This window comes from Pongo pygmaeus, chromosome X, assembly GCF_028885625.2.
Source record: "Pongo pygmaeus isolate AG05252 chromosome X, NHGRI_mPonPyg2-v2.0_pri, whole genome shotgun sequence".
Taxonomy (NCBI): domain Eukaryota; kingdom Metazoa; phylum Chordata; class Mammalia; order Primates; family Hominidae; genus Pongo; species Pongo pygmaeus.
This window is the reverse complement of record NC_072396.2, coordinates 90,919,994-90,930,104: the sequence shown is the minus strand read 5'-3', so window position 1 is coordinate 90,930,104 and position 10,111 is coordinate 90,919,994.

The following is a 10,111-nucleotide window of genomic DNA, read 5'->3' as shown; positions in this document are numbered from 1 at the left end:
CATCTCCTGTTTGTACCTCTGGTAGAATTCGGCTGTGAATCCATCTGGTCCTGGGCTTTTTTTGGTTGGTAGGCTATTAGTTATTGCCTTAATTTCAGACCCTGTTATTGATCTATTCAGCAATTCAACTTCTTCCTAGTTTAGTCTTGGGAGGGTGTATGTGTCCAGGAATTTATCCATTTCTTCTAGATTTTCTAGTTTATTTGCATAGAAGTTTTTATAGTATTCTCTGATGGTAGTTTGTATTTCTCTGGGATTGGTGGTGATATCCCCTTTGTCATTTTTTATTGCATCTATTGATTCTTCTCTCTTTTCTTGTTTATTAGTCTTGCTAGTGGTCTATCAATTTTGGATCTTTTGAAATAACCAGCTCCTGGATTCATTGATTTTTTGAAGGGTTTTTTATTTCTCTATCTCCTTCAGTTCTCCTCTGATCTTAGTTATTTCTTGCCTTCTGCTAGCTTTTGAATTTGTTTGCTCTTGCTTCTCTGGTTCTTTTTATTGTGATGTTAGGGTGTCAATTTTAGATCTTTCCTGCTTTCTCTTGTGGGCATTTAGTGCTATACATTTCCCTCTACACACTGCTTTAAATGTGTCCCAGAGATTCTGGTATGTTGTGTCTTTGTTCTCATTGGTTTGAAAGAACATCTTTATTTCTGCCTTCATTTCGTTATTTACCCAGAAATTGTGTTTAGTAACTGTTTTTTTTTTTTTCTATTTTGCACATGCGAAAAGGTATTTTGTAAATATTCTGATCTTGGTTGTTTTCCTCTGAAGAGGGATGATTTTGTTAAACAGTCTATTAACATAAGGAGTTTTTTAACCTTTGTTTGTTTAGGTTTGATTTTTCACTGTGGTATTACCTTTGAACATATAAAGGTTCTTCCAATGCCAGTCTAGTTCGACAAGACTCAATCTCAAAAAATTGTCTCCCCAAGTGTCTTGTCATAACTTTATTTTATGCTTTGGTAAGTCAAGTCTTGCTTGCCTTTGGTAAAACAAGCCTTGCTCATTGTAGGGTGTAATTTTTACTTCTATATTTCATTTCAAGTTCCAGGGTACATGTGGAAGATGTGAAGGTTTGTTACACAGGTAAACGTATGTCATGCTGGTTTGCTGCACAGATCAACTCATCACCTAAGTGTTAAGCCCACAATGGATTAGCTATTTTTCCTGATGCTCTGCCTCCCCTCTGCCAACAGGTCCTAGTATGTGTTGTTCCCCTCCCTGTGTCTATATGTTCACAATGTTTAGCTCCCAGTTATAAGTGGGAACACACGGTGTTTGGTTTTCTGGTCCTGCATTAGTTTGCTGACGACAATGGCTTCCAGCTTCATCCACATCCTTGCAAAGGACATACTCTCCTTCCTCTTTATGGCTGCGTAGTATTCTGTGGTGTATATGTACCACATTTTCTTTATTCAGTCTGTCATTGATAGGCATTTTTGTTGATTCTATGTCTTTGCGGTTGTGAATAGTGCTGCAGTGAACATACGCATTCATATAACTTTATAATAGAATGATTTATATTCCTTTGGATATATACCCAGTAATGGGATTGCAGCGTCAAATGGCATTTCTGGTTTTAAGTCTTTGAGGAATTGCCACACTGTCTTCCACAGTGGTTGAACTAATTTACATTTCCACCAACAGGGTAGAAGCATTCCTATTTCACTGCAGCCTTGCCAGCATCAGTGGTTTCTTAAATTTTTAATAATTGCCATTCTGACTGGCATGAGATGGTCTCTTATGGTAGTTTTGATTCACATTTCTCTAATGATCAATGATGTTGAGCTTTTTTTTCATGCTTTTTTGCCACATAAATGTCTTCTTTTGAGAAGTGTCTTTTTATGTTCTGTGTCCAATTTTAATGTTGTTCGTTTCTTTCTTCTAAATTTGTTTAAGTTCCTTGTAGATTCTGAAAATTAGACCTTGGTCAGATGGATAGATTGCAAAATTTTTCTCCCATTCCATAGGTTATCTGTTTGCTCTGATGATAGCTCCTTTTGCTGTGCAGAAGCTCTTTAGTTTATTTAGATCCCAGTTGTCAATTTTTGATTTTGTTGTAAGTGCTTTTGGCATTTTGATCATGAAATCTTTGCTGATGATTATGTCCTGAATGATATTGCCTAGATTTTCTTCTAGGGCTTTTATAGTTTTGGGTTTTACATTTAACTCTTTAACCCATTTGAGTTAATTTTTGTATAAGGTGTAAGGAAGGGGTCCAGTTTCAATGTTCTTCATATGGCTAGCCAGTTCTCTCAGAACCACTTATTAAATAGGGAATCCTTTCCCCATTGCTTGTTTTTGTCATATTTGTCGAAGATCAGATGGTTGCAGATGTGCAGTATTATTCCTTAGTTCTCCTTTCTGTTCCATTGGTCTACATGTCTATTTTTGTATTGGTACCATGCTGTTTAGGTTACTGTAGCCTTGTAGTATAGTTTGAATTTGGGTAGCATGATGCCTCCAGCTTTGTTCTTTTTGCTTTGGATTGTCTTTGCTATTTGGGCTCTGTTTTGGAGGCCCTGCCCAGTGAGGAGAAATGAATCCCAGGACCACCTAAAGAAGCAGTCTGACCACTATCTGCCATAGCCACTGTGCTGCACTGCGGGGGAATTCCTCCTGGTCCAAACCACTTGGTCTCCCTGGCCCCAGTAGGGGAAAATGGCCAACTGGAGCTGCAGTGATGGTGGGCACCCTTACCCCTGGCAATTCGGTCATCTTAGACAGTCTCCAGCCTGCTGCCACTTGCCATAACCTGAGTGGCTGCCGAGAGCCTGCACAGCTCTGTGCTTGGGACCCAAGGCCCTGGTGGCATGGGCTCACAAATGGATCTCCTGATTCACAGGTTGTACAGACCCATGGAAAAAAATGTGGTTTCCCAGACTGGGTAGCGCAATCACTCACTTCCTCCCTTGGCTGGGAGTAGGAGCTCCTCTTGCCCCCTGCAGCTTTCGGGTGGGCTGCCACTCCACCCTGCTTTTCCTCGGTCTCTGTGGGTCACATCAACGGTCTAGTCAGTCCCAATGAGAGAACACCCATACCTCAGCTGAAGGTGGAGGATTCACCCACTCTTTTTGTTCTTCTTGGTGAGAGCCACCAATGGCAGCTCCTTCTAGTCAGCCATATTGGCTTCTCCCCACCATCCTTACTTCTTTTTTTTTTTTTTTTTTTTTGACGGAGTCTCGCTCTGTCACCCAGGCTGGAGTGCAGTGGCACGATCTCCATTCACTGCAAATTCCGCCTCCTGGGTTTACGCCATTCCCTGGCCTCAGCCTCCCGAGTGGCTGTGACTACAGGCACCTGCCACCATGCCCGGCTAATTTTTTTCTTTTTTTTTTTTTTTTTTGTATTTTTAGTAGAGACAGGGTTTCACCGTGTTAGCCAGGATGGTCTCATCTCCTGACCTCGTGATCTGCCCGCCTCAGCCTCCCAAAGTGCTGAGATTACAGGCGTGAGCCACTGCGCCCGGCCCACCATCCTTTCTTCTTAAGCAATATCTTTCCTTTATCTTAGCTGGATTCCCTGGGTACTTATTAGTTAGGTCTCTTCACTGTGACTGGACTAGAATACCAATGTTTCTTGACACTGCTCAACGTCTATTAACTATTTACTCTCATCTGAGTAGTAAGTCCTATGTTGCTATCTTCACATGGTATCATCCTGATCCTTCACAGTTTACCCCCTCACCAAAGACAGGTCTGAAACTTCCAGTAGACTTCTGCCACTCAGTGCCGATCCCTTCTCTGTGGTGCTTTGACTCACAGTTTCCTGCTACTTTACCCACACCTCTGACGTCTGCCTTGTGAGCTCAGCAGAACGATTATGTTCTGCTTGAGTTCCAGTTCTATGTACTACAATCTGAAAATTGTCCCTAGTAAGAAAGCTATTGCCAATATGATATTCACATCATGAATTCTCTTTCTTTTGAGGATTGCACTCTCATGCTACCTGTGGTTTAGTGCTTGAGAAAAGTTGTCTCACAATTTTTGTCCAATTTTATGGTTATTTTAACTGCTATGACAAGTCTGGTGTCAGCTACTCTATCATGATCAGAAGTAAAAGTCTCCTTAAATTCTATCATATTATAGTTTATAACCCAAGTAATAATATTTTGTTTTATGTAGTATATGGCCAAAGTTGATATCTTTCAGTTAATACTGAAATCTTAATATAAATAAAAGCAATTATTTACACTTTTCTATTAAATATATATATATATATATATATGTGCTTACACTATGAATTCTAGATCTTCTTCCTGGATTTTTAGGACCTTTTGTCTGACATAACCCAACTATTTATCAAATTCTTCATCCTTCCATTAACTTGCTTGCTTGTAGTTGGGTTTATCTTGATGTCCTACAAATTTTTTTTGTTGTTGCTTAAAATCATTCAGAATCAGAACTCTGAGAAATATCTGGTCTCTGGGAAATATTATCTGCCGAATGGAAATCTCTGTATGTATTTTTTTCATAAATGTGCAATTTTAACAAACATCCTGGATAAATACAATGTACAGTTAAAACTGAAAACCAGTGGAGCAAGGGTATTTTGCCAAAAATACCCTTTCTTCTCCTTTTCTGAATTCTATCTGTATTATATTTCTGTATATTAATTTCTTTATTTCCTGAAACATTGACAATATGTGGTTGATACCATATAATATGACACATATACCATCCTCTATTATTTCTATAGATTAATTTCTGTTAGTCTTGACTCTTCCACTAGATTTTAAGCTGTTTGAAAAAAAAGACTACAACCTACCACAGTGCTGAACACTATTAAGTTTGAAGGGTCAATGGACCACTCTTGAAAAACATTGAATACAATTTTTTTTCTCTTTTACAAAGTGTTATAAATGATGGGCATTCAGAAAAGGCCACAGTTATATATTTACACAGATAGTAAATATATAACTCAGATCTGTTTGTTTCCATAGGCATAGGAATCAAGCACTTCCATTGGTGTTCAATTATTACTACATATTAGACTTATCCAGGAAGTTTCTTAAAATTGCATGTTACTGAAAAGAACCAGAAAAAATTCCATTCAGCAGGTACTGATAACTCCCAGATATCTAATTTTCAGTTATCTCTATGCGAGTCTGATGCAGGTGTTCCACAAACTTGAAGAAAAATCTCACTAAGTTATGGAGTTGGTGACTATATTGAATAACAAATACAATTATAGACAACGTTTTAAGCTATGTGAGTCCAAATTGAAGATTAGCTGCTAAAATGGTCCTTAGCTCTGAGAATACATTTTCCAATTTTAGTGAAAATCAGAAATTCATTGAGCTAGGTAGGCTTTTGAAGGTACTTTACCATAAACCTTTGAAGAAAGGGGCTAGAAAGTAGGTAACGCTATAATAGAGGGCAAATGAAAATATGCTTTAGACAAAAATGAAATCACTTTCATACAGGACTTCGAATAATTCAAATAAAAGCCTTTTCATCCTAGGTTCGGCTATGCATTGTTTTCCTGAGTGAAGTAAAATATCATAATAAAAATATCATGTGTTTTTGGAATTGTTTCTCTCCTCATTAATTACTTTTGTTTCTAGTTCTTGCACTCTTTTTCATAAACTGCTTTCTCGTATATATTTATTAAAAATAATTATTTGAGATAATTTTTTTTTCTGAAAAAGTCATAAAATTTTTTAGCTATTGACATGTTAGGATGTTAGCAAAGTAAGGATTGAAATCCCTTTATTTTACTGATTAGCATTTGAGGTTTATCTTTTATTTCTTATTAACAATAATAAAGTAGACATTTAATACACTTTATAATAATACATAAAAATTTAATTTCTTCAATAATCAAGTATTATCAATAGTGACAAGGTATTTCTAAATTTTTGCTGTGTTTTTGTTTAATAAGATATATATGTGTCTGTATATATATATACACACACTACTTCTTTTACATACTTTCTGAATTTGAGGTTTCTGAAGAGCAATTTTTATATATTATTTTCTTCAGATACACTTATACAACCCCTACTCCATTTTGTTTCATGTGGAAAATGGTTGGCTTTTAAATACATAGTCTGGAAACAAGGAAAACTGCACATACAGATACATTTAATATGTTACCACAAAGAATTATAAAAGCATTTAAAACACTCCAGAATTTATGCTACCTTCAATATTTTTGATGATATAGAAACAAAATGGAAATTTAAAAATAGTTTAAAAATAGTCTTTGTTAAATATTGTAAATATCAATTTAATATTCATTAGTTCAGACCACAGCAATAAAGCTTTTTATTCTTATTTTTGTTCTTATGCATGTAATCAACATTTTCTTTTTTCTACTTGTAAGTGAGAAATTACATTTGTGTGCTTTGTATGGTGAAATATTAGATTAATTTTATGGCAGATTCTGAAAGTTCATTTCCTTTCAACATCAGTCCTGTTTTTCCTTTACTACAAAATTATACTTACAAATAATACCCTTGGAGGGTAGTAATTTTAAAACAGTGAACATAATATACCATGATTTCAGATTCATAGAGCAAACTGTTAATTTAAAAATCTGTTTACTTTTTACATTTTCTACTGAATTGGGTTAGATAAAGGATAGTCTCAGCAAGCAGGACACAAATTTAATATGCTTCAACTATAAAAAATTTTCTAACTACCTCATCATTGAATTAATTCAATAATAAACATCTGGAAACCCTTTACAAAAGATGTAAGACAAATCCCATTTGACAAGAAGTTTAAATTGTCTTATTGATAGTTATATGAACAAATAAGTATATTTTGCACAAACATTTATAGTTTCTGCTTAGCCAGACAACTGATATAATGCATATTAACTTTGTATGATTTTAGTAGGCAACCAAACCACTGAAGGAAAAATGTAAAACAATGTAGTCTTTAAAGCGAATGTTATTTTACCCATCAAACATTTTCATTCTTTGTTTACATCTCTCATATACCTAATTCCCTATCATTAGAACAGTAATGTGTTAGCATAGTAACAAAATTATCAGATTTTCTCCACTTAAGGACATTTACAACCATGTAAAATGAGAATTTTTAAGGGTCTTTCTACTTGGTTTGTTTCCTATAATAACATGTTTGCAGCTGTAATTAAGGAATTTATAAAGCCACTGCCAATTAGCTAATTTGATGAGAACATCTGACTATGTTGAGGCTGAATTTCTACAGCTGGGCCTGCTAAATTATCATCAGCTCAACTTAAAGCAAGAAAAATATGCGCTGAGTGAAGGCAAGGCACCAACAGAGAAGAAAAACAAACAAGCAAGCATATGTTAGTATGTTAGTAGAAGTCACGTATTAAATAAAGCTACTTAATTGACAGCAGAGGGTTTTAAATATTAAAAAAAAACTGAACAGAGATTGTATAAGATGAAAAAATTTGGTATGTATATTATGGAAATGGACACCTTTCCTATTATGCTGAATCCCCACAAATAAGAAAGTTAGAACTAATGGCATTTTCCTAATTATTGACATTGCTAGAATTTTGGCACTTTTTTAAATCATAAAGTGGTGTTTTTAATGTGGTGTTGCAAATTGGACAGTTTTCCATGGAAAGACAAAAATGTTTTAAGAAACTCTAGGCCATATTTTCCAACAACTAATCGTTTTCGTATGTCTTTATAAACAGAAACGAAGCAATTCATTCAGCATTAATTTTTCTATCTACTATTCAAGATGAGTTGGATTGAACTCTCAAATCTCTCTGGTCCCTTTGTGACCAGAATGCATACTTTGATGAGCCAGCTGCCTGGTTTTAGAGTAGTCTACATCAATAAAAGACAAATAATATAATAGGTTTGTATTGAATCTCAACAAGACTCAACTCCAAATATGGACTGAAAATAGAAATTGGCCTTGGTACTTACATCAAAAGTTATTAGCCTGGGACAATTATTTAGATAGACTAAATTTTCTGATTTTTTTTGGAGCTTCCACTACAGATACACAGTGTATTAATGATAGATCTGTACTCCCTGTGTCCATCATAACACTCTCCCACACCCATTTCAAGATGTTAAAGTGCCAAAATTAAATAATGTTATACAACTTTGCAGATAGTGCTTTGCTTCCCAGGAAAAATATGTTATTTTTCTGCCATTAATTATATAGCAGGTGAGATAGGAGTATGCATGTGTGAATCTGTGTGTGTATAATTGTATCATCTGTAAATAAACAAAAAAGACACACTCACATTTGGTGATGAGGTAGTACTTTAATACATGGCTTGATAGTTTGTCCAGCCCTATTCTGCTCTCCAACAAGTTGCCACTGATTTTGAAGTCCCAGGATGAAACCAAGCAAACATCACATATGAGACAAAAAAATGAATCAAATACACTTGAAAATGAATTTATGAATAACTATAAATATACAAAGGAGTAAGCCAATAAACACGATAAAGGAGATGTGGTAGACAATGAGAAAATATTTCAATACTATATGATATAATAAACTAAGACTTCATTTTTAGTAAATCAAGTGTTAGAGTGACAAGAACATTTGTATTCAAAAGCATAGAGAACGAACACAGGAACAGAAAAACAAATGCTACATTCCCTCACTTGTAAGTGGGAGCTAAACATTGAATACATATGGACACAAAGATAGAAAAAACAGACACTGGGGAATGCTTGAGTGGGAAGAGTGGGAATGGAACCTGGGTTGGAAGGCTACCTGTGGAGTACTATGCTCACTACCTTGGTGACAGGATTATTCATACACCAAGCATCAGCAATACACAATTTACAAATGTAACAAACCTGCACATGTACTTTCAGAACCTAAAATAAATTTAAAAAAAGAAAGCAAACAAACAGATAGACAAAAATATAGAGACAATCCAAGGGAATAACTTGAAGCATAAATATTGTCTATTAACACAACACTGTATATATATATATATATATATTTTTTAATTATACTTTAAGTTTTAGGGTACGTGTGCACAATGTACAGGTTAATTACATATGTATACATGTGCAATGCTGGTGTGCTGCACCCATTAACTCGTCATTTAGCATTAGGTATATCTCCTAATGCTATCCCTCCCCCCTACCCCCACCCCACAACAGTCCCCAGAGTGTGATGTTCCCCTTCCTGTGTCCATGTGTTCTCATTGTTCAGTTCCCGTCTATGAGTGAGAACATGCGGTGTTTGGTTTTTTGTCCTTGCGATAGTTTACTGAGAATGATGATTTCCAATTTCTTCCATGTCCCTACAAAGGACATGAACTCATCATTTTTTATGGCTGCATAGTATTCCATGGTGTATATGTGCCATATTTTCTTAATCCAGTCTATCATTGTTGGACATTTGGGTTGGTTCCAAGTCTTTGCTATTGTGAATAGTGCTGCAATAAACATACCTGTGCATGTGTCTTTATAACGGCATGATTTATAGCCCTTTGGATATATACCCAGTAATGGGATGGCTGGGTCAAATGGTATTTCTAGTTCTAGATCCCTGAGGAATCACCACACTGACTTCCACAATGGTTGAACTAGTTTACAGTCCCACCAACAGTGTAAAAGTGTTCCTATTTCTCCACATCCTCTCCAGCACCTGTTGTTTCCTGACTTTTTAATGATTGCCATTCTAACTGGTGTGAGATGGTATCTCATTGTGGTTTTGATTTGCATTTCTCTGATAGCCAGTGATGATGAGCATCTTTTCATCTGTCTTTTGGCTGCATAAATGTTTTCTTTTGAGAAGTGTCTGTTCATATCCTTTGCCCACTTTTTGATGGGGTTGTTTGTTTTTTTCTTGTAAATTTGTTGGAGTTCATTGTAGATTCTGGATATTAGCCCTTTGTCAGATGAGTAGGTTGTGAAAATTTTCTCCCATTTTGTAGGTTGCCTGTTCATTCTGATGGTAGTTTCTTTTGCTGTGCAGAAGCTCTTTAGTTTAATTAGATCCCATTTGTCAATTTTGGCTTTTGTTGCCATTGCTTTTGGTGTTTTAGATATGAAGTCCTTGCCCATGCCTATGTCCTGAATGGTAATGCCTAGGTTTTCTTCTAGGGTTTTTATGGTTTTAGGTCTAATGTTTAAGTCTTTAATCCATCTTGAATTGATTTTTGTATAAGGTGT